This window comes from Dermacentor variabilis, unplaced genomic scaffold (assembly GCF_050947875.1).
Source record: "Dermacentor variabilis isolate Ectoservices unplaced genomic scaffold, ASM5094787v1 scaffold_12, whole genome shotgun sequence".
In the NCBI taxonomy this organism is placed as follows: Eukaryota; Metazoa; Arthropoda; class Arachnida; order Ixodida; family Ixodidae; genus Dermacentor; species Dermacentor variabilis.
Genome location: NW_027460280.1, coordinates 7,487,577 through 7,511,946, shown reverse-complemented (window position 1 = coordinate 7,511,946; position 24,370 = coordinate 7,487,577). Strand labels below are relative to the sequence as shown.

General features: G+C 46.7%; 1 protein-coding gene and 2 pseudogenes across 2 annotated transcripts in view; all 3 read right to left on the bottom strand.

Annotated features, from left to right (window-relative positions):
• The window catches only part of LOC142566308 (uncharacterized), a 951,081-nt gene that overhangs the window by 291,927 nt on the left and 634,784 nt on the right, over positions 1-24,370 (bottom strand). The gene's annotated exons all lie outside the window — the stretch shown is intronic.
• Positions 18,895-19,922, bottom strand: LOC142566178 (uncharacterized; annotated as a pseudogene).
• LOC142566177 (uncharacterized) lies at positions 20,008-20,698 on the bottom strand (annotated as a pseudogene).

Genomic DNA, 24,370 nt, shown 5'->3' with positions numbered 1-24,370 from the left:
CTAAGTAATGCACTAATCCCAGCGTTTAACTAACGCCTGGAATGCTTCGGCATAGAAAGAGTTATTATTACGACGGAACCATTGTAGAACACCATTCTTCACTTCATCATCAGTGTTGAAGTGATTTCTTCCAAGGAATTCCTTCAGGGGCCAAAACAGGTTGAAATCACTTGGTGCTAATTCATGATTATAGGGGCGGGGGGTAAAATCTCCCAGCCGAGTTCCTGGATTGTTTAGAATGTGTGTGGAGCGGTATGCGGTCGTGCATTGTCTTGCAAAAAGACCACACTCTTTGTGATCAAACCCGGACGTTTCTTCCGTAAACTCTTGTGCACATCAAGCAGAACATGGCAGTAATACTCACTGTTGATAGCGACACCATGGGTTTAAACATCAACGTGAACAATTCCTTGTTTATCCCAGAATACACTTCCCATCACTTTACCAGCAAACGCAAGTATTCGAAATTTCTTGGGAAGTGGTGATTCCGTATGCCTCCACTACATCGATGCTGTTTTGGGTTCTGGGGTGAAATGGTGAACCTCTGTTTCGTCACATGACATGATGCGATCCTGGCCATGCGAAAATCCTGGCCTTCCCTTTTATAGCGTTCCTTCAGTTTTCTACAGACTTCAACTCTTCTGTGTCTGTCAAAAGCAGACAGCTGTTTTGGGACCCAGCGTGCACTCACTTTTCTGAGCAACAAATGATCATGAATTAGTGTGTTCACTGTTCCTAATGACAGATTGCACACCTTTGCCATTTCACGACAGGTTATGCTATGACTGTCCACGATCAGCTGCTCCACGCGCTGAATGTTCTCAGGAACGACTACCGTGAGCTGTGATCCAACACGACGGGGGTCGTCAGTAATAGAGATACGCCCATCTTTGCAGCGCTTACACCATTCAAATGTCTTATTGCGACTGAATGTCTGCTCACCGTGCTGAGCCTGAAGTTTTCCGTAAATTTCTGCAGGTTTTATGCCCTCGTTCACTAAAAATATCATCACAAAATGCTGTTCCACGTAGACGTTCACACTGTTGTCCGCCATCTTGAATAACAGTATATCCAGAAACGCGGCAAATGAGCGCCGTCCACCAGCAACAGGGCACAGCTGCCAATTTCTACTGCATACCGAACCTCCAGCCTAGGCATCCATTTAAACCTGGAAAGAAAAAAACTCCCGGATTGAGCTGAACGACCCTCGTATACATACAAAGAATAATGCGACACTGGCCAGTTCAGCTGACAGCTCGAGAGCCAGGGAGCGTTCGTCTTCTTTGTCGGGGCGCCTACGCGCATCGTCCACAAGAAACGCGCAATATGCATGTATCACTACCATGGATCCCAACTTGCCTTGAGCTAGGGATTCGGATGTCCTGTAGAATACTTCTTGTGTACTTTTCCTATTTTGATAAACATACAGACATACAGACATAATACAACAGGAAAGTTCCTTTTTAACCGAGACATATCAGTCAGCTTTTATTATTATCTTCACCTGAAGAGCAGGATGTCAGCTCTTGTGATCATATTTTAATGCAGTGCGTTTGCAGCACTCTGAAATAACATAATGGCTGCGATCCGCTCGATGTTTACTGCAGTGTAACCACGTGAGCTATAACTACGAGACTTTTGTACAAACCGACGCATTCGTGTAGCTGGCTGGGTGAGGCTCCTTTTTTCACTTCCACATGGCACTGTAAATCACATAGCTGCAGCTTCACACCGCAATAAATGAAACCTTCGTTCGCGTTGAAGGCTTTTGCGTATTCTGGAAGCATGCCTACATCGTGTACGAACCTGCTGTTCTGCTCCAAGCTGAACCGTACAACGGTGCACCTGACCTGTATGCTTTTACAAGGCGCACACAGAACTGTTGCTGCACTGAGTTGTAGGCCATGTTTCTGTAATATGCAATACTTTAACTCTGTGTAAGATTTTCAAGATTTCTAGTACCGAATCACTTGCACTGTATCTTTCCGTGATGTGGAGCGCCCTCAGTTGAAACAAATTACCTAAATTAGCCTCATCTGAGATAAATATCAATGGGGCTTGAGTAACTATGCATAATATACGCCATACAAAGTGTAGATTATTCCGGCAGATTGGTTTTTAAGAAAATTGTTGAAGATTCCGAGGCGTCACGCGTGTATCATTCTTTTTCTCTTTATGACCCATTCGAGTAAAGGTGACGGCTTTGTTTACCTGTATTATTATGCAGTTTTGTGCGGTCCACTTCTCGCAGTAATACGCTTTACTATACCCCCGTCTAATGGGTCACATAACTGTGACCGATTTTAGAGTGAAAATAGCGAAATTTGTAGATTTATAAGGTAGCTACCGAATTTTTAGGCACGCACAGAGAGTTCAATTTTTCAAGGAAACGGCAAAGCATTAGCTTTGAATGTGACGAAGTACAATATGTGCCAGAAGTGCTGCTTGTCTTCAAACTGGAAGCTGGTCTTCCTAATACGTCACAGAAATTTCAGGATGTGATAACGTGGTGCTGCCTCATATAACAGTCAGCCCAGTACAGTAGCTTCAAGCCGCACCATGGCAGCACAGTTCAATGTAGAGCATTTTCTGTTCTCTATTACGTTGCATTTTTTCCCCGTTTCACTGCACCTGTCCAGTTAACATGTGATAAAGCTTGTCCTCTGCTGCCATTTCTCTCAAATTCAGAGGATACTTCTTACCTGCGCGTTTTTATTACTTTTAAACGGCCTAATACACACCCTCCCCGTAACATGCTACCGATGCCCACTAGTGCTTAGAACCGACGCAAGCATCTGTGGTTTGTGGTACCACATTATATTTCGGATATCTTACAAGAAGGCTTGCTGACAGCTCGAGCCACATCACAATTGGTGCAAATGTTTAAACGGTGTCTTTTTTAATGTATTGTAATATTTATTTGCCGCGCTCAGTGAATTAAGGTGTTGTACTATGAATTGAGTTGCGGTCTGTGTGTGGTGCTGTCTTCCGTGTTCGGGGTTGGATCATGACTTTTCTGGGGCGTTTTGTGCATGAGCGTACCCAGCACTTCCAGCAGATGACACCTAGCAGTGACGGTGAAAAAGGCAGCAAAACTAATCAGCGGAACTATCGTCTTATAGGGCGAACCTGTGCCCTCAAAAACAGGCTACACACAAAGAACAACGATAGCGGCGAACACATTCGGCGATCGTCGAACATCTGATCAGTCGGTCCAGCGCGTCGGCTTTTACACATGAGTCATCGAATGTTCCAGATGAATTGCTGCTGCCCGCGTGTCTTCTAGGAAGTTCTACACAATTCGCGTCGCTCATACATGCAGTCAGATCACACAAGGTCCAGTGACAACAGACAGCAGTTGCACTCTTAAGCAAATGTACACCCTTTGGGGTGTATATTTGCCACAGAACGATAATCGTCATTAGTCTTGCATGCGTTTCCTTGGTTAAAAACGCTGCGCTCGCTACTTTCCTGTCGAGAATGCCCTGTCATGCTGATAACGGGCATGCCGCTCGTGACTTGGAAGTACCGGGCTCGGCGCGTTAGAGAACGGGAATGCGGACAAGGCAGATGACGATTATTGTTGTGTGGCAAAAGGGTGTAATATTGCTTAAGAGTGTAGAACCAGCGATAAAATTCGTAAAACTTCCTATACATGCAGGCGCGTCCTGCGCTGAGCGATTAGACGGTGAAATGCGGTGACCCGATAAACAAGTACACGTGTATATATAACAGTACTTGGTTATCTTGTAAGGGCCACTGACATCCAGCCTGGTACTCACAACGTTCGTGCTGGCAAGATCGTTCCAATGCCGTGTTCAGCTGAAGATACTCTTAGTTTCGTTGGATTATGCTCGTACGCTCGGCGTGTTGCACGCAATTTTGCACAAACATCGATCGTCCCCTTACGGATCTTCTAAAGAAGGACGTGCCTTTCTTATTGGATCACGAAAAAGCCGATGCATTCTGCGTGCTAATCAATTTAGTGACCTCACCACCTACACTGCGCCCACTTCGACGCATTTGCACCCACTGAAATTCGCACCGACGTTAGTAGACATGGCATAAGCGCTGTCTTCGCCCAGCGTCAGCTTGGCGAGGAACAAGTCATTGCATACGCGAGCCGCCTTCTTTGTACTCCGGACCAAAACTTTTCGATCACAGAGCGCGCGAGTACCTAGCCTGAGTGTTCGCGGTCACAAAATTGCGCCCGTGCTTGTATGGCCGTCCCTTCTCAGTCGTTATCGACCACCACGCCCTTTGCTGGCTGTCTTTTCTCAAGGACCCGAGTAGTCACTTTAGTCGTTGCAACGTTACTAGACTAGCTTCAGTTTTGAAACTCGGCGCCGCTGCGCGGAACCGCCACGCGCCCGCGCCTTCGTGGCGCTGCAGTCGCGCCCGGCTTCACTTCCTCACTAGCCGGCTACGCGGGCGGGCCGGACTAAGCACGCGGTGCAGCTTTGGTGTATTCTGTGGTTCGTTACTGACAGCGAATTTCAGCAAGCATGTGATCCGTGGAACTGTAGCCTTCGCCGAGTTTCTTAAGAATATCAGCAGACGATGCCGACGTGCTGCGTACCTGGCTGCATAGGCCGCTATCGGAACGATGTCGACAGTTCGGCGCACCACTTTTTCTGTGCTCCCGGCAATGCGACGCTTCGCTTGGCGTGAAACAGAGCGATTCCTCAATCCACGCGCTCGTGCCACTGCTCCCGCGTTCGTCGTCGTCTCCCACAGCTGGCTGCGTGGCCGTTCATCTTTCAAGCATAGAATTTCACTTCTGTTGTAATGGGGAGGCCGCGTTTACGGGGGTATGAGCCGTTGCTTATGGTTGTATGAGCCACTCATTGTCTTACGTAACGGAAAGATTTAATTTTGAAGAAATTTAATTTCAAAGAATCAAGCGGCAAATCGCAGGCGAAGGCACCTGACCACGTCGCCGAGCGAACTCGAGGCATCGAACGCAAGCGACAACTGCGGACTGCGGGCATACCGTCAGTGACGTCGTTCTCTCCGTCGCAGCCGATTGTGTGCGTAACCTCATAACTGAGAAATACTTTAGCGAACCTTCGGGATTAACCTTCGGATTAACACAGAGGCCGCACGTTTCAGCTTCGCTGATTAAGCATCTTGACGGAATGAAAAAGCCGACTTTTTTGTGGCTTGTGTGTAGAAAGACCGACCTCATCCTTCTTTTTGTAGTGCTTCTGTGGCCTGGTGAGAAGCTTGGGTGGGGATGAAGATCATCCTACAATCACGCACTTTGGCCAGATCTTCAGGCTCGTGAGCCTACACTGCGCGAAACGTTAAGATGACAGGAAAAAACACTCGAAATTTAGAAACGCAGCTTCTGCGCTTCGCTGTATGCGTTTCTTCCTTTCGTGCAGTTTACCCTTCTTTCAGTATTAACAAACTGGCGCGATAAATCTTATTGCTGTAGGTGGATACCGCTTTCTCGTGGTATCATTAATTCGGACAAAGGAGAACGCCAGCGAGCGTGAAACATGCGCAAACTGACCATCCGCACGAGCTCAAGGTTGTGACGAGGCGTCTGCAGTGGAGCCTGATGGAACAGCGTTGCCCTCTGGCGGCTGTCACAGAAATGGCGACAGCGGCTGTAAGCGCGCGGACGGGGAGTTTTACGACTGAAGCTAGTCTAGCAACGTTGGGTCGTTGGGCTTTTCTCCTCCAAGAGTACGTGTTTTTTGTAATGTACAAGTGTGACCGATTGCACCAGGACGCAGATTGTCTCTCGCATCACGAGGTGGACAGTGCTGGCTCTCCTGACCACGATGCTGACACTTGTGCACTGACTATCCCCGATTTGGTCAATATCGGGGCCGAAAAGCACCGCGAGGATTCATTGCGCTTCATCAACCGTATCCACTCTGTCCATTCCGACACTTCTCTCCGCTGCTTTGCCCTACACGGTGACAATCTGTATCGGCGTAACTTTCAGCCGCAACCGGTCCTGAATTTTTGATAGTTCTTGCCCCGCACATGCGTACTACTGCCCTACTGCATCTTCATGACACACACTGACAGCTGGGCATTAAAAAAATTAAATTATGGGGCTTTACCTACCAAAACCACTTTCCGATTATGAGGCACGCCGTAGTGGAGGACTCCGGAAATTTCGGGCACCTGGGGTTCTTTAACGTGCACCTAACCCTAAGTACACTGGCGTTTTCGCCCCCATCGAAATGCGGCCGCCGTGGCCGGGATTCGGGATTCGATCCCGCGACCTCGTGCTCAGCAACCTAACACCATAGCCACTGAGCAACCACGGCGGGTGACGGCTGGGCATCATCTGCACTTACGACCACGTGCAACGGCAGCTCTTTTGGCCGGGGCTCTACTGGTGCCGCTACGTCGTCGCCCGCGGTGGCTGTCAACGCTGCACACGTCGTTCTCTTGCACCTGCTGGCCAGCTTCAACAGGTAGACATCCCACCAGAGAGGCATTCTATCTGCTGGGGCCCTTAACTACACCCGGCTCCGTCAATAAGTGGACTGCCTTCGAAACTGACTACGCAACCAGATTTGCCATCACGCGTGCCATGCCAAGTAGCTGCGGTGTCGATGTTGCCGACTTTCTGCGTAACCACGTCATCCTTCACCATGATGCTCCGCGCCAGCTGCTTACAGATAGATTGTGGCCGCTCGTTCGTGTCCAAAGTTGTCGAAGACAATCTTCGTAGTTGCTCTACAACGCCTCAATTGGTGTCATCTACAAACAAATGGCTCTACTTAGTGACTCAACAGAACATTGACGCACATGCTGTCCATGTATGTCTCTGTGGATCACCGCGATTGGAATGCCAGCCTAACTCACATCACATTGGCATAAAATCTGTCCCGTCATGACACCACTGCCTATGTGCCGTTCTTTCTGTTGTATGGCCCGGCGTTGCCATTCGAAACACTGCTACATTTAGCTCCTTGCGTCCCCACTGCATATGCCCGCGACGTCGTTGCGCGAGCCCGAATGGCTCGTCGAGTCACTCATGCGCGGGTCTGTGCTTCTCGTCCCAGAAAGAACTTTCCGGAACTGCGATGTCGACTATCCTTCTCGTGCTCAGGTGGCACCGCCGCCGTAAGCTCCTCAACCGCTACACGCGACCCTGCGAGGAAGGCCAACAACGTCGACTACTCGGCTCCATTTTCGAACTTCATCTCCGACTGCCGAGTGATTAGTGCTTGTGTCGCGGCTAAAGCATTACCAGTGCACCACAAACTTAGCAGCTGCCGTGGCAGCGCTCAGGGAGTGGACGGTCCAGGCACGCTCACATCGACGGCCTACTCACCGCACTTTTGTGCATTACAGGGTGCAGTCATCGACGCTGGCTGCTCTGAACACTCGACGCGACTACCAGTGCCCTAGCTAATCACCAGGTTGCTGGAATCAGATCCCGCCAAACTGGAATCGAGGCAGGCGTCCTGCGTCACTACTGCTGCGCAAAAGCCTTCGATGATGCAACGGGGAGCATAAAAGCGTGCTTCACACTTCGACAGAACCATTGCTGTGGATGGTCCAGGCACGCTCACATCGACGGCCTGCTCACCGCACTTTTGTGCATTCATCATCATCAGCCTAGTTACGCCCACTGCAGGGCAAAGGCCTCTCCCATACTTCTCCAACTACCCCGGTCATGTACTAATTGTGGCCATGTTGTCCCTGCAAACGTCTTAATGTCATCCGCCCACCTAACTTTCTGCCGCCCCCTGCTACGCATCCCTTCCCTTGGAATCCAGTCCGTAACCCTTAGTGACCATCGGTTATCTTCCCTCCTCATTACATGTCCGGCCCATGCCCATTTCTTTTTCTTGATTTCAACTAAGATGTCGTTTACCCGCGTTTGTTGCCTCACCCAATCTGCTCTTTTCTTATCCCTTAATGTCACACCCATCATTCTTCTTTCCATAGCTCGTTGCGTCGTCCTCAATTTCAGCAGAACCCTTTTCGTAAGTCTCCAGGTTTCTGCCCCATATGTGAGTACTGGTAACACACAGCTGTTATACACTTTCCTTTTGAGGGATAGTGGCATCCTGCTGTTCATGATTTGAGAATGCCTGCCAAACGCACCCCAGCCCATTCTTATTCTTCTGGTTATTTCAGTCTCATGATCCGGATCCGTGGTCACTACCTGCCCTAAGTAGATGTAGTCCCTTACCCCTTCCAGTGCTTCGCTACCTATCGTAAACTGCTGCTCTCTTCCGAGCCTGTTAAACATTACTTTAGTTTTCTGCAGATTAATTTTCAGACCCACCCTTCTGCTTTGCCTCTCCAGGTCAGTGAGCATGCATTGCAATTGGTCTCCTGAGTTACTAAGCAAGGCAATATCATCAGCGAATCGCAAGTTGCTAAGGTATTCTCCATCAACTTTTATCCCCAATTCTTCCCACTCCAGGCCTCTGAGTACCTCCTGTAAACATGCTGTGAATAGCATTGGAGATATCGTATCTCCCTGTCTGACGCCTTTCTTTATAGGGATTTTGTTGCTTTCTTTGTGGAGGACTACGGTGGCTGTGGAGCCGCTATAGATATCTTCCAGTATCTTTACATATGGCTCATCTACACCCTGATTCCGTAATGCCTCCATGACTGCTGAGGTTTCGACTGAATCAAACGCTTTCTCGTAATCAATGAAAGCTATATATAATGGTTGGTTATATTCTGCACATTTCTCTATCACTTGATTGATAGTGTGAATATGGTCTATTGTTGAGTAGCCTTTACGGAATCCTGCCTGGTCCTTTGGTTGACAGAAGTCTAAGGTGTTCCTGATTCTATTTGCGATTACCTTAGTAAATACTTTGTAGGCAACGGACAGTAAGCTGATCGGTCTATAATTTTTCAAGTCTTTGGCGTCCCCTTTCTTATGGATTAGGATTATGTTAGCGTTCTTCCAAGATTCCGGTACGCTCGAGGTTATGAGGCATTGCGTATACAGGGTGGCCAGTTTCTCTAGAACAATCTGACCACCATCCTTCAACAAATCTGCTGTTACCTGATCCTCCCCAGCTGCCTTCCCCCTTTGCATAGCTCCTAAGGCTTTCTTTAGTTCTTCTGGCGTTACCTGTGGGATTTCGAATTCCTCTAGGCTATTCTCTCTTCCACTATCGTCGTGGGTGCCACTGGTACTGTATAAATCTCTATAGAACTCCTCAGCCACTTGAACTATCTCATCCACATTAGTAACGATATTGCCGGCTTTGTCTCTTAACGCACACATCTGATTCTTGCCTATTCCTAGTTTCTTCTTCACTGTTTTTAGGCTTCCTCCGTTCCTGAGAGCCTGTTCAATTCTATCCATATTATAGTTCCTAATGTCCGCTGTCTTACGCTTGTTGATTAACTTAGAAAGTTCTGCCAGTTCTATTCTAGCTGTAGGGTTAGAGGCTTTCATACATTGGCGTTTCTTGATCAGATCTTTCGTCTCCTGCGATAGCTTACTGGTTTCCTGTCTAACGGAGTTACCACCGACTTCTATTGCGCACTCCTTAATGGTTCCCATGAGATAGTCGTTCATTGCTTCAACACTAAGGTCCTCTTCCTGAGTTAAAGCCGAATACCTGTTCTGTAGCTTGATCCGGAATTCCTCTAGTTTCCCTCTTACCGCTAACTCATTGATTGGCTTCTTGTGTACCAGTTTCTTCCGTTCCCTCCTCAAGTCTAGGCTAATTCGAGTTCTTACCATCCTATGGTCACTGCAGCGTACCTTGCCGAGTACGTCTACATCTTGTATGATGCCAGGGTTCGCGCAGAGTATGAAGTCGATTTCATTTCTAGTCTCACCATTCGGGCTCCTCCACGTCCATTTTCGACTAACCCGCTTGCGGAAAAAGGTGTTCATTATCCGCATATTATTCTGTTCTGCAAACTCTACTAATAATTCTCCTCTGCTATTCCTAGAGCCTATGCCATATTCCCCCACTGACTTGTCTCCAGCCTGCTTCTTGCCTACCCTGGCATTGAAGTCGCCCAGCAGTATAGTGTATTTTGTTTTCACTTTACCCATCGCCGATTCCACGTCTTCATAAAAGCTTTCGACTTCCTGGTCATCATGACTGCATGTAGGGGCATAGACTTGTACCACCTTCAAGTTGTACCTCTTATTAAGTTTCACAACAAGACCTGCCACCCTCTCGTTAATGCTATAGAATTCCTGTATGTTACCAGCTATTTCCTTATTAATCAGGAATCCAACTCCTAGCTCTCGTCTCTCCGCTAAGCCCCTGTAACACAGTACATGCCCGCTTTTTAGCACTGTATATGCTTCTTTTGTCCTCCTAACCTCACTGAGTCCTATTATATCCCATTTACTACCCTCTAATTCCTCCAATAACACTCCTAGACTCGCCTCACTAGATAGCGTTCTAACGTTAAACGTTGCCAGGTTCAGATTCCAATGGCGGCCTGTCCGGAGCCAGGTATTCTTAGCACCCTCTGCAGCGTTACAGATCTGACCGCCGCCGTGGTCAGTTGCTTCGCGGCTGCTGGGGACTGAGGGCCGGGGTTTGATTGTTGTATTCATATAGGAGGTTGTGGCCAAGTACTGCACCAGGGTGGCCAATCCTGCTCTGGTGAGAGAGTGCGTTACCGGTTCTGGTCACCGGGATCAGGCCGCACTCCAGGCCTGTTTGTGCAATTTTCTCAACACACGTTTTTTTTTTGTATTTCCCGGTGGAGAATTGCGCGGCACCGGGATTTGAATCACAGTCCTCTTGCACTGGAGACGGATACTCTACCGTCCCCGCAGGAGTTAAATTAAAAATTGAATTATGGTGTTTTGCGTGACAAAACCACTTTCTGATTATGCACGCCGTAGTGGAGGACTCCGAAAATTTCGACCACCTGGGGTTCTTTAACGTGCACCTAATTCTAAGTACACGGGTGTTTTCGCAGTTCGCCCCCATCGAAATGCGGCCGCCGTGGCCGGGGTCCGATCCCGCGACCTCGTGCTCAGCAGTCTAACACCTTGACCACTGAGCAACCACGGCGGGTCCCGCAGGAGTTGTACGCCTCATTTAACCTACAGTGGTGCCCTATTTGATCAGTCAAGGTGGACCAATCTGAGCTCGGTTATACCGCATGGATGGCATTCGGCTAGAGAACCTGGTATTTATGACCTGCACATGTGTGGCCACACATAATTGAGGATATATAATTTTTTTTTTAGGAGGGTTTCCGTACAGTGATAAAAGGAAGGAAAACACATTAAAAGAAAAAGAAAAAAAAGAAAAAAAAGCAAAAAAAAGAAAGAAAAGAAGGAAAAAAAAGGAACATTGTGCATTACAGGTGACTAAAACAACTTGATTAACTAAATATTAGCTTCGTGCCTGGGTCGTCCTCCAGCTATGCGCGATGATGGATCTGATGCGGGGAGCAAGAATACGGGCGAAAGAGTCTTAAAAAAAAACGCCCACAACGGTGAAAGAACTTGCTGTGTTGTTTTTGAAGTTGAGTGCAAAGATTGACAACATGGATAAGAACCTAAACCGTGACCTCGCTTACCTTAAGAAATCTGCAGGTTTTATGAGTGAAAGCTTTGAGGATTTTAAGAAAGCACTTGGTAATGTGCAGAGGGAATTAGGCGAGGTGAAGACGGAACAAAGCCGACTTAAAAGTGAAAACAGCCGCCTCTCTTAAGAGTTGCTGGCTACTAGACATGAACTGTTGGAACTACAGCAATACAGTAGTAGAACAAATCTTGAAGTGAAAGGTATCCCCAGGGTACCCAGTGAGTCACTGTCGGCAGTTGCTACCACTTTGGCAGCAAAGGTTGCTGCGCAGGTGACAATGGCTGATACTGACGTCGTACACCGTGTTTCAACAAAAAACAAAAATCAATCTAACATCATTATGAAATTCAAGACCTGCGCCGCCCGTGACAACTTGCTTCAATGTGCTAAAAAGCCCGTCTTACTGCAGCCGATTTTGGATTGACAGAACGTACACCAGTGTTTATAAATGAGCACTTATGCAATGAGTACAAACTTTTACTGGCGAAAGCGACTGCCGAAAAGAAGCAACACAACTGGAAATATGCTTGGGTATCGAGAGGACGAATATTAATCAGGAAGCAGAAAACTCCGATGTCCTCCGCATCTTCAGGGAGGCTGACCTAGACCGTGTGGCATAATATCCCCAACATGCTGACCACTTCTTCTGTTGATAACTTTCATAGATTGCATAGACCACACTCACTGCTTCAATGCAATGTGAGAATCTTAGGAAAAATTTTGGTGCTCTTCTTACGCTGTTGGCACAGCACAATAACATGTATGACGTCATAACCGTCACGGAAATTTGGCTAAAGCCTGCCGAAAGTTACAACATTCCAAATTACGTTTTTCTCTCGTTTCCTAGAATTGCTGCAAACAGGGGAGGAGGGGTGGGATTCTATATTAGAAGCTCACGCGGGTATACAGGCTTTATTCTTCTTTGAATAGCCCTACTAGCGGACACTCAGAGATGTTTTTCGTAGAGTTGCACAATGTCATCATTGGTGCTGTGTACCGTCCCCCGCATACTGATTGTAGCATGTTTTTGAATGATGCAGAATATGCTCTGATCCACCTAACCGAAAATAATAAGCTGTTATAGTGGGCGACATGAATATTGACACTCTTAGTAGCAGACACACTGAATATTCAAACTTACTGTCTTCGTATGGGTTCAGTAATCTTTTCACTGGTCCCATGCGAATTACAAGTCATACCTCCACTTGCCTTGGTCACATTTTATGTAACTTTGATGCAACTGACAGTCTTTATGGAGCCTACGATACAGGTCCTGCTGACCACTTACTGATTGCGTTCCTATATTGTCTTGACGATACATATTTTAACCGGATAAATTTTACCGGTACAACAAAGCGAATTGATAATGAAAAACTGTCACTGTCACTTTCCAACATGTAGTTCTCCGACTTGGACGACTTAAACGCTAACATGCACTGTTCTATGGTAATAGAAAGACTTCAAGGTACAATTGCAGAGTGCACTCAAATAAAAGTAAAGACACCAACATATACGCAACCAATATGTCCATGAATGACACAGAGCGTACTGAACTCAATTAAAGCGCGAGATTATTGGCATACTAAAATGAAACAATATCGAGGAAACACGTACTACTTTAATCAATACAAGGAGCACAGAAACAAAGCCTTGGCAGCAATGAGAATGCAGAAGAAGCTTTATTAGGGTAACCAAATCAACGCGTCATCTCACAATTCGAAAAAATTATGGGCTACTATAAACTCTAATATTAAACCTACAGTTTCAAAACGAATTCTTCCATCGATAGCTACGGGATGCGATGCTTCATGTGAAAAATTTAATCATCCCTTTTGTACGGTTGGAACCCAACTTCTTTTTGGCATGCAAAGTAGGTTCGAGCCATCTTTGCCTGCTTGGAATTCATGTTCCTTTGGTTACATAGATATTTCAATCCAGGAAGTAATAGTACCTGCAAATTTATTAGATAGAGGAAAGGCACCTGGTTTCGATGGTATTGCGGTGTCCGTAGTTAAAAATAATATAAAAACCTTGGCACATACTCCCGCTAAATTGTTTAGGAAAACATATTACACAGTCACATACCCGGAGGTATTGAAAATAGTTAAATTTACGCCTATTTATAAAAGTGGGGACCCCAACGATTTCGGTAATTATCGACCTATATCGGTATTGAACTGCATAAACATAATATTTGAGATACTACTGGCAAGTAGAATAAGAAAATTTCTACACAGAAATACCATCCCCGCGTCCACACGGCTTTCAGAAGTCCCGATCGACAACTACGGCTGTTCTGTCTTTAACTAATGTAATCAATGAAGCCTTGAACAACAACGAAATATCAATAGGAGTATTTTTAGATATAAGAAAGGCATTTGATACTGTCGACTATCGCATATTATTCATGAAACTGGAAAGATTTGGATTTCGAGGCATTTCCTTAGACTTTTTAAAAGGCTATCTCCATAACCGTAAACAAGCAGTCGTCATCGATTAGCACACCTCAAGTCTCTATAACATTACTATGGGTGTACCTCAAGGATCGGTACTTGGGCCAATATTATTTACAATATACATAAATGACCTTCCGCACGGCCTAAATGAAGCACATGCCTTCATATATGCTGATGACACAGCTCTTGTGGTCAGTAGCAAATCTTTAAATAACGCTGTTAAAACAATCAACAATGAACTTCAATATATTAGCAAATGGTTTGAAAGTAATCGACTTTCCTTAAATACAAATAAAACTAAATTTGTTATTTTTATTTCCCCGTTTAAGAAAAAACCTTTTGAGGAGCCGTGCCGCATTACGATTGGCCGTGATGAAATTGAAAAAGTCGACTCAGTGCTCTACTTAGGGGTAACCCTTGATTCCGCTCTGAACTGGAAGCCTGGTAAGGTCTCTTCCGCATGATTCGTACTTACAAAGGCGCGGAGTAATTTCAGTTTCGAAACGTTGAGAACTTTGTATTTTTGTGTCGTTCATTCTCACTTAGCCTACTGTATTGAAGCCTGGGGATTTACATACAAAACATTCTTGGAGCCTGTAGTGCGGCTTCAGAAGAGAGCTTTGCGGATAATCAACTACGCCAGCTTTACTACACCGTCAAGAAATCTTTTTCTTGCGAACAAAGTCATGTTATTATCGCACCTGCGACATTACCGCGTTGCCTTGTTAGTGTGCTCGATAACGAGATGCAACACGCCATTTCCTGGCACTATCTTCAATGAATCGACATTTAACAGTCGCTCAGCCTACCTCGAGAAATTTCTCGTGCCGATATGCCACAACCAGTACGGCAAGCGACGCATACATTATATAGGTGTCAAAACATGGAACTCGCTTCCTGCAAACATTAAGCAGTCAGCAAATCTTAATACTACTGTGAAAGAATTATTTCTTTCCTATCTAAACTGATTAGCCTTTAACGAAAGTTATAATGATGTTAACAACTGGATACAGCGTTGCTGTTACGGTTTTTTGTTGTTTCTACGTATGTGTTAATGGATGTATAGTAACGTAAGTGTCAATTCCGGTGTACTCTTATTTTTACTCGACACACCGTGCATCAAATGTATATACAGCATATCAGTGTACATTCTTGCTGCGTTGAGTAAATAATAATTACATGTTATCGTTCTGCAAACGGCTAAAGTCACAAATGTTCAACTAATGCTTTTTGTGTAACCGTTTCATGTATTCTTATCGCAAGCATGTATGTGTGCGGGCTGCCGTGGGAGGGAGGCCATGGGTCTTGTCTCGGATACGTGCTGCCTCAGTGGTGGTGTGGGGCCCCTGTCGTGGGTGACAGCAGTTTGGACAGGAACTAAGCCTTTTCGCTTCTGGGTGCCGATGGCTGTGTCCTCGGCATGCGGGGGATGGCGTGCGCCCGAGCCGGCGGGGCTTCATCCCTCCTGCGCTGGTCTGCACCTTAGTTGAATGGTTTTTGTTTGGTTGCATTTCCTTCTTCCTTTTTTTTTGTTTTTGTTTTGTTTGTTTGATCCAACACAAATGATTGTGCTCGTCTGAATCGTTTACTTTTCTTTGTATAACTGCATGGATCCATAACTAGCCTATGGTTAAGGATCCAGACGTCGCATACCAGTTTTGATCATTTGAGTAAAATTACTGTTGAATTGAGTGATGCGCATGAACGCGGTGAGAGCTAATAAGACGAGGTGGTGAAGAACTGGCTCGCTGCTTTATCCCATGGCATAACACACACACACACACTCTTGCTTTTCCGTGACGTACGCGTCATCCCCGTATCAATATATTAAAGACCATTGTGAGTTGCATATCTTTCTATCTCATTGGTCACAATATGTGCTTTTTAGTTCACCTAAATTATCTTTCACAGATGCTATCTGTGACAGATAGCGTCTTTTAATCCGAAGCATGATTGAAAGCTCTCTGCAAGGTGAGCAAGATCTTTTTCTATTGTTCGATTTCGCTTTAAAAAACAAATTTTCTGCTTACAAATATGGCAAAGTAATGCTACATTCTAATACTAGGCGAAATATTGTCTACAGCGCCAAAATTTGTTAGGGTATATGGAATAGTTTATAATGAAATTTAAAATGAAGCTCAAATTCGTGGTTTGGTGTGGAGCATCAAATGATAAGCTAACTTGCGAGTTAGAAAATAGCCAATTTGTATGACCAATGCAGTCAGGGTTCATCTAAGGTGGGTTCATGATAACTTGGGAGTCCTGTGTCGTCTGGGCACGAAGGTAACGTTACCTGCAACAAAGCTCTGCCTCCGTCATGGGCTAGAGCTACAACTAGCGCGGACTGCATGAGGCCTGCGCTCACTAGTGCACTGATCCGCCTCCTCTCTCCACAGCTGCTGCTGTGAACCCTTCGAAGACTGAAGAGTTCGAGGAGCAGTGGCGGATGGGCATGTTTCTCCGGGATTCCGCGGCGGCGACGAAAAGACAAGTTGTTTCTGCATGCTTTGAGCTTGCGTCTGTTCTTGGACTTGCTGGGTTTTTTAGCCTTTAAATAGTAGGTTGGGAGCGGCAGGACTATGAGCTATCGGATTTTTTTTCTTTTTCGTGTGAGCGTGCGTGTATCGGGTGTATTTGGTTTTGCAGGACAGTAAGGGCGTCCTTTCGTGACACGTGTTTCAACACGTGCGACAGTGTGGGATGTTAAGTCTCTTAAGTATTTTCATGGTAGGTTGGAAGTGGTAATGATATTAGGCATTACACATTGAGAATATTGCTTTTCTAGAACACTCTGAGCGTGGCCAGGTGTTTCAACACGTGCGAGCGTGTGTCACGACTTAAGTCTGTTGGATATTTATTGCTTTTTAGAACATTGCAGATAAATAACTTGTGACATTTTAACGTTTTAGGTTTTGTGTGTATCTACCTTTGTTTGTAGGTGCATCCCTGAGCAAAAGTATACGGACCAGGGATTATGCAACAAAACACTCTCTGCTCTGTCAGTTAATGGAACTTCAAATTAAAGACTGGAGTCCAAACTTGGAAGTACAAATTTTCTAGTTCACTCATCAGTTTCCATTTATGCATGCTAATTACAGAAAAATTATGTTTTTTCGCCGACCCTGTGGTCCGTATACTGTTGCTCACGGGTGTATGGGCTGTGAAAGGTTCGGTGATAGCATTAGAGAAAGCCAAGTGCAACATACGGCAAGAAAGGCGGTAAAGCATGCAGTGTGCCGGGGGTGCCTCAAGGTAGACGAGGGGAACGATGAGAATGGCGAGGAAATTGAGTCATCCGGCAGACACTGTGATGTGGATGCTAGGCTAAAAAAAATAAGGATGTCCAGGATGAGCTTTTGAAACGAATCGATGGGCTGAAAAATCATCTCAGTTTTGGAGCGCTATGCACGGAAGGCGGTAGGACAAAGACTCCGAACAGCCGAGGAAAAACTGAACAGGGCCGCCATCACGAACGAAAATGGTAGTGACGATGGAACGCCGGCTCCCGGCGTGACAGAACCGGGAGTGCCGACAAAGCGCATGGAATTCGTGGAACAGATGGGCCGGACGGAGGGTCACCTGCGTTACGACAAAGGGAAAGGCGGAGCGCAGGGGTCCATTCCCTGTGTCAAATCCGAACCGCGCGGAAATGGATGACTAAGGGAAGCAGGGAGAGGCCTCGTCAGTAGGAAAGCGTGAAAAGACTATAACTGCTGGTGACTCAAAGCTGTATGTGCTGAGAGCCAATTGTGGAGCTGATGAAAGGCGACAAAAGAGTGGCTGTAGGGACGTATGCAGGGCGGAGATTGGGCTGTCATGCAGCGAGCTACAGAAAAGTTCGCGGAGAATGCACAGGCACGCAATCTTGTAGTAGTAGTGGGCGACCTAAATGATGTGCTAAGCAGGGAAGGGGCGAGACTAGCCCAGCGCTTGGCGAAGGGCTTAGACGACATGCGCGAGATGTCCCTCGGTGCGCATTGTGGTATACACGGTGCCGGAGATTCCTGTACGCGACACTAACATACAAAGAGCAGTTGCGGCCACTAATGAGGCGATTTGGGAAGTGGGCCGAGAGAAAGCTTTTGAGGTGATGGGAGCCAACAGTAGTGAGATGTGTGGTAGTTTTCAAAGAGAGGGAATCCACTTCAATCCCAGGTTTGCACGAGAAGTGGGCTGGCGACATGATGGTCGTCCAGTTGCTTTGTTGTGGGGCCCACGGGTGCTCAGGAGGCCAGGGTAGTTATTAATGGAGAAGGTCCCCTAGGGGCACATCAGAATGCTATCACCAGCACGAACATAGAAACGAGAAAAAAACTCGCCGTGCAATAGGGTGCATAAATATGCAGAGTGGCCGAAGAAATTTAAAGTGCTTAGAGACTGAGTAGCAGTTAAATAGAGAACAAATAGATGTATATACGGTCACAGAAACGCACTTTAGAGACTCGGAAGAGCCGCCAGTGATTGAGAATTCTATTCGGGAAAGGTGCAACAGGACAAAATCGGAAAGGCAGGGGGGTCGGAATGCTAATGTGGCAGGAACCAAATGGGAAATAGTGAATTCAAATTGTAAGAGCATCTTTGCTCATCAAGAAGAGTCAGCGGAAAGAAAACTTAGCTCGGCGTGAGGTAATTATGGACGGGTAAAATTTGCAAAGAAAAGAATCAGGAGTTGGAGGAATACCTAAGTGCGGATATTAAGAGCTTCGAGAATGATGCCGAAATAATCCTCTTGGGTGACATGAATGCCCACATACAGGATCTAGATGGTTATACCGATAACAACGGGAAGTTAATGCTAGATATCGGTAAGCAACCTAACTTCGTTAGGTTAGGTTGGTTAGGTTGCAGTGACAACGTCAATCTTGTCACTTCTCTCGACTTTACCCGTGTAATAGACCTCAGATTCTTTTTACTCAACCTGACAAGAACAATTCAACGAACACTTGAACAGTCTTCACCGTCACTTGAACAGTTTCATTCGGGCAATGGGCCTCAGAAATGTCCTGCTTCTCATATCGAAATCTGACATGTCACTGTCAGAATAATCAAATGCAATGGCAAAAGTAACTTCTTCACTTGAAGAACTGAAATCGTTCTGAAGTCGCCGTCTCTTTTTTTTTTGACGAGTAGGGGCGACAATCTTAACTGTGTTACGAGCTCTTTTTGTCAGGGTCTGTCGTGAAAACCTCTCTGCAGCTTCTTATTCAATCGCATGCTTCTCTGGTGTATCTGTAAGGACTTTTGTCCTACCTTACCTCCTTCCTTTTTGCCCCGTCTTATGCGGTGCAGCCATAGGGTAGAGCCTAAGATCACTTGCAACAATTCGGCTTGGAGACGCCGTTCACATCGAGGCCGGTTTATCGACACTAGGAGTGAAGATATGCATGGACGTTTCGAGCTCCGTCGGTGTTTATCTCAGAGTTCAAAACATTTTCCAGAAGGGTTGAGCTGGCTGTCTGACTGATGACGGTGGCTGTCTGCCGTGACACCTCTCCACTTGGGGATGTTAAAGTACGTCAATTACTGATGACATGAAGTAATCGTCCAAAGTGAAGGGTTCGCTTGAAAGGCCAAAGGCCCGTTTTCTGGACGCCCAAGATCATGTTCTTTTGTGTCACCGTTAATACGTAGGCAGATCCCACTAACTCTCCAACATTACAGATGGAGATGGCCTTCCCTGCGTTGTTTATGAGCTAATCATTGCAAGCAGCGTTGTACTGAGATTTGAATGGTCCATACACGGACACATCAAGTGGCTGCAGGCGGTGGCTACAGTGCGGAGGAAATGTCAGCAAGATTACCACGCTCTCTTTGGCCTTTTTGATGGTGCTGATGCTGATATGGCTTTCATGATTGTCAAGAATTATAATGGTGCTCCCTTCGAGCACTTTGTATGTTCGACGATATGCTATAATGCCAGTAAAAACTGTTCCCCGGACAGTTATCTCGACCTTGTTTGCCAAACCAAGGCTTCCGGCTGGGGCGCCTCTCAGAAAAAGATATTTCAATCTGACCCATGGCAAAATTTACTCTGGCGTGAGAGCGTTTTCTATGGCATCGACAGTGCAAAAAACGGCCATCAATTCGCCGCGATCTGCTGATGCGACTTCACCAATTTGCTTCTCACCACGTGCTGCTACTATTTTTGGTGGATTGTGTGCAGTTGTGAAGCTCGTTTCGTCACAATTGTAGATGCAGTCCGAAGCTAGCTTGTATCGGTCGTAAACGCCTTTCAGATTTGAAAGGAAAGCATCGACGTTGTTCTTGTTGAAGCTTGTTGCACAAGACAGGTCGCTTCCGGCGATCGGATGGATGGCGGTCCATAAAGCCCATAAACCAGTCCCTTCCGCTACCTTGAATTCCTATGACGGTGGACACTTCCGGTTTAAGACTGTTGCAAATTGGTACGCCAGTGAAAGAGCCTGCATCCTCGTAAGCCCATAACACGTCTTGCTTGCCTTCAGCAAATACTCTTTCAAGAGTATTTCATCTTCTGCTGTCAAGACCATTCCGTAGACCAAATTGGACTTGAACAAGATGCTGCCTCTGTCATCACATTCGTGGTACTGATTCACTGCTCGGCCAAGCGATGATTTTGATATTTTAAAGACTACTACGTCTCTTATACTTTTCATCCCACGCCAATCTCACACCATCCAGCATGAAAGTGTTCGATCTTTGAGCTCTGTCGGAATTTCTCTTGTACACCACTGGCATCTTCCTGAAAATTAAAGTGGAGCAATAATTTGCAAATGTAAATATTCTCGCACACAAAGCGCACTTAACAGCACTCCTGCTGGAACCTACTATTCACGTCCATATTCCAGGCTGCTCGCAAATGTGCAGAGTAATCAAAGCTTTTTAAGTGGAGCGACATCGCGTGTTATAATGTCCCTTTCGTTTAGCGTGTCAATGTGAATTGTCAAGTAGCCAGCCTGCCCGTTATTTAATCTAATCTTCAAGGCACCGAATATTTACAACCTTAAAATATGAAATAAACATAGATGACAGCTTTCGGAGTTAATGTGGCTCAACCATGAAGCTGATTCGCTATACACAGCGCTAGCCTTACTGTAGGCAGGAATGGGACAGTTTCTCATTTCATCCTCAAGGACGCTGTCCCATTCCTCGCAAGCTACGTCGCCCGAAGAAAAAACACTCCACGGCCAAAATGTTCTTGTTAGGGCTAAACTTGTTATTGCTTGAAGTACGACGCTGATGTGTGCTTTCGGATAGAAATTGGCATGAGCCTCCGCAGAGTGGTTTAAATCTCAGATAGGTGCAATTGACACAGCGGATGCTTACTTTTGAGACGTTAAAGAAGAGATTTCTAGTCACAGAATGCTCCATCCACGGCAGACGTTGTTCGTATGTTTTGCCCTGGGATTTGCCTGAGGGGAGGCCAGTGCTATGGTGCGTCGACCATGGAGGCAGCATTCATCCCCGCATGGTGCCCGCATGGTGGCCGCTTCGGGCACACGGCGACTACGTGCACGGGTTTCCTCGTGGCGGCACGGCGTCCACGACGGAAGCGGCCGCCGGCTCACGGACTGCTGTTCGGCCCCTCCCCGGCAGCAATGCAGCCCCCTCCTTTGTCCGGCGGCGCTCCTTTTGACCGGCCGCCAAAGAAGGGCTATGTTTCGACCCCGTGCCTTGCAGCCCTTTGTCCTATGCCGGGCCATAAAACTTGCCCGGCGCACCATTCTGACCGACCGCCAGACTGGCCTGACGACACAGCGCGGTTCCCAGAGGCGCCGGCCACTGAAAGCGGCGTTGGGACCACGGAGGCATCCCGGACCCTCTCTCTCTCTCGACCTTGTTCGTCCTTAGGGAGTGTCTGGGGAATCTGGGGACTAAGGGGTGTTATTTAAGCCGCTTGCAGCTGCTCTGTTGCTCTCTCTTGATAATTACGACAACTTGTAAACATTGTATAAAGAATTCTTCGCCGAAAAAGCTCGTCGCTGACTCTGCGTGAAGTGGGGTCCAGACCTCCTGCCGGCCACGCATACCTCGGCACACGCAACAACGTCCACCATTAGAGCCAGGATGGATGGATGGATGGATGGATGTTATGAGCGTCCCCTTTGGAACGGGGCGGTGGGTTGCGCCACCAAGCTCTTGCTTGGTGGCGCAACCCACCAGGCTCCACGCCACCAGGCGCCAGCAGGCTCTCGTTATGCAAGCGCCATCTCGTGAGTAGTCGGTGAACGTGTTTGAACCAACTGCAGGAGATATACATGAGTTGTCCCATTCTTCCAACTGTCCCAAGCCTCCTGAATCTCCTAATATGCTCTTTCTGGTCAATTAAGGCAGCTTGTGCTGACCGATGTGGTCGGAAACGATACTGAACGTCGCATAGAGTTTTTGATTTATTGAAAAAGTTTGAAAGTCGTGCCAAAATCAGTTTCGCTAAACCCTTTGAAAAGACTGGAAGTACTGAAACTGGACGATAATTTCTGAAATCATTTCGACTACCTTATTTATATAACGCTGTCACTTTAGCAAGCTGCATTTTTCCTGGAAATATTGCCGAGCTGTAACATAGATTGAATATATGTGTTAAGACTGGTGCTGTGATGTATATGACGAATTTCACCGGTTTAATTTGTACACCTTCAACGACACAGCTAGTAGTATTATTCAATGCTGATATTGCGGACTCCACTTCAGTAGCTTCAGTACTTCAGTTAAGTGGCTGCATCCCTATCAGCTTGTGGGAGGATCTTCTGTCTGCAAAGGCTGCTTCGTCTTGGAATACTCATCGGCGCATGCGGGATGCTGACCTGCTGCCTGGGACGCTTCTAGTCCGCTCTTTGCCGCCACCGATGTCGCTGAAGTCTACGCCCCTGACGTCACGTCCATCTGCGGTTATTTAAACCTCGCTTTCGCCGGGCTTCTCTGCAGTCGGCGGCAAACTGTGACCAGCAAGTGACTGTTTTTACCTTGCTGTCGGCGGCTGAGTCCTTGCATCAACCTGCTTTTGTATTTTTCTCACGTGTCCTCGTTTGCCGCTGACTGCAACAAGATGCCGAATATTTGAGCTGTTTGCCCCCAGGTGTTACCTGCAGACGGTAAATGTTTAACGTGCTCTTTGTGCAAGCGGGGGTATCATCTTGGAAAAAGTTGTTCGGGGGTTGCCGAGAGTACCTACACCAAAATCACGTCCGAAAAACGCGAAGCTTGGTACTGCCAGACATGTAGGCAATCTGGATCCACCAATAGCGATGTTTCGTTCTCACATCAGTTAACAGAAGTCAAGAACAAACTGGATCAGCTCACAACAATTGTAGAAGCACTTGTAGTTCAGATGGCAGAACTTCTGGAATTCAAAACCTCGGGAGAAAAGCTGACTGAGTCTGTTGGGGAAATGCAGAAGTCTATTGAGTTCCTGTACTCAAAATACGATTCCGCACTTTCGGCGGTGTCGGATAGCCAAGCTGAACTTGGCCAGCTTCGTGCCCAGTGCGAGACGTTGTCATCGACAGTTTCTTCTCAGGCTGCAGCCCTCCACAGCATGACCACTGGAATCAATGCCCTTGAGCAGTGCACCAGAAGGTGTAATTTTGAGATACACGGTTTCCCCGTTCAGCATAACGAGGACATCTGTACTGGGTCAAGTGGCGGAAAAGCTTGATATAGAGTTTCAGCCTTCAGATGTTTCTGTTGCACACAGGCTAGCAGCGCGCAAGGATTCCATCCCGGCTATTCTTGTGCAAGCGCAAACTGTTGCGATCAAGCAAAAGTGGCTCGATTCTCGCAGTTGTCTCCCAAGTCTTGTCTTTAATGGAATGGCTCCAAATCCTCGACTATATTTGAACGACAATCTGACACGGGCTAAACGAGATTTATTTCGTCAGGCTCGCCTAAGAGGGAAAGAAAAAGACTACAAGTTTGTCTGGACACGCAACGGAAGGGTGCTGGCCAGAAAAGCTGAGGGTGCTCCTCTCATTCGCATTGATACTTCAATTGACCTCGAAAAGCTCGTGTAAACATGGATGTAGCTAGATCACTCTCGTTTCGTACCTTCTCAGACGTTCATAACTTTTTTATTGCTAACACCTGTAATGCCTTCATTGCCACCCAGGATAATATCCGCAGCATCCGTAAACATTGGAATCATTTTTGCGCTTTGACTTCGCCTTTCCTGTCTATCTGTGATGTCTTTGTTTTGACAGAAATTAATGTTCCTGCGGACGCCATGTCGTCTTATTCTATACCAGGCTATAAGTCATTTTCATACACTCGCACGTTGCGTAAAGGAGGGGGCGTGGCCGCATTTGCGAAAGACCAGTGGTCTGTATCAGAAATACCGCTTTCCTTTTCGCAAGCTGAAGTTGTTGCTCTGCGAGTATGCTTATCTGAGACTTCATTGGCTGTTTTGTCTGTGTA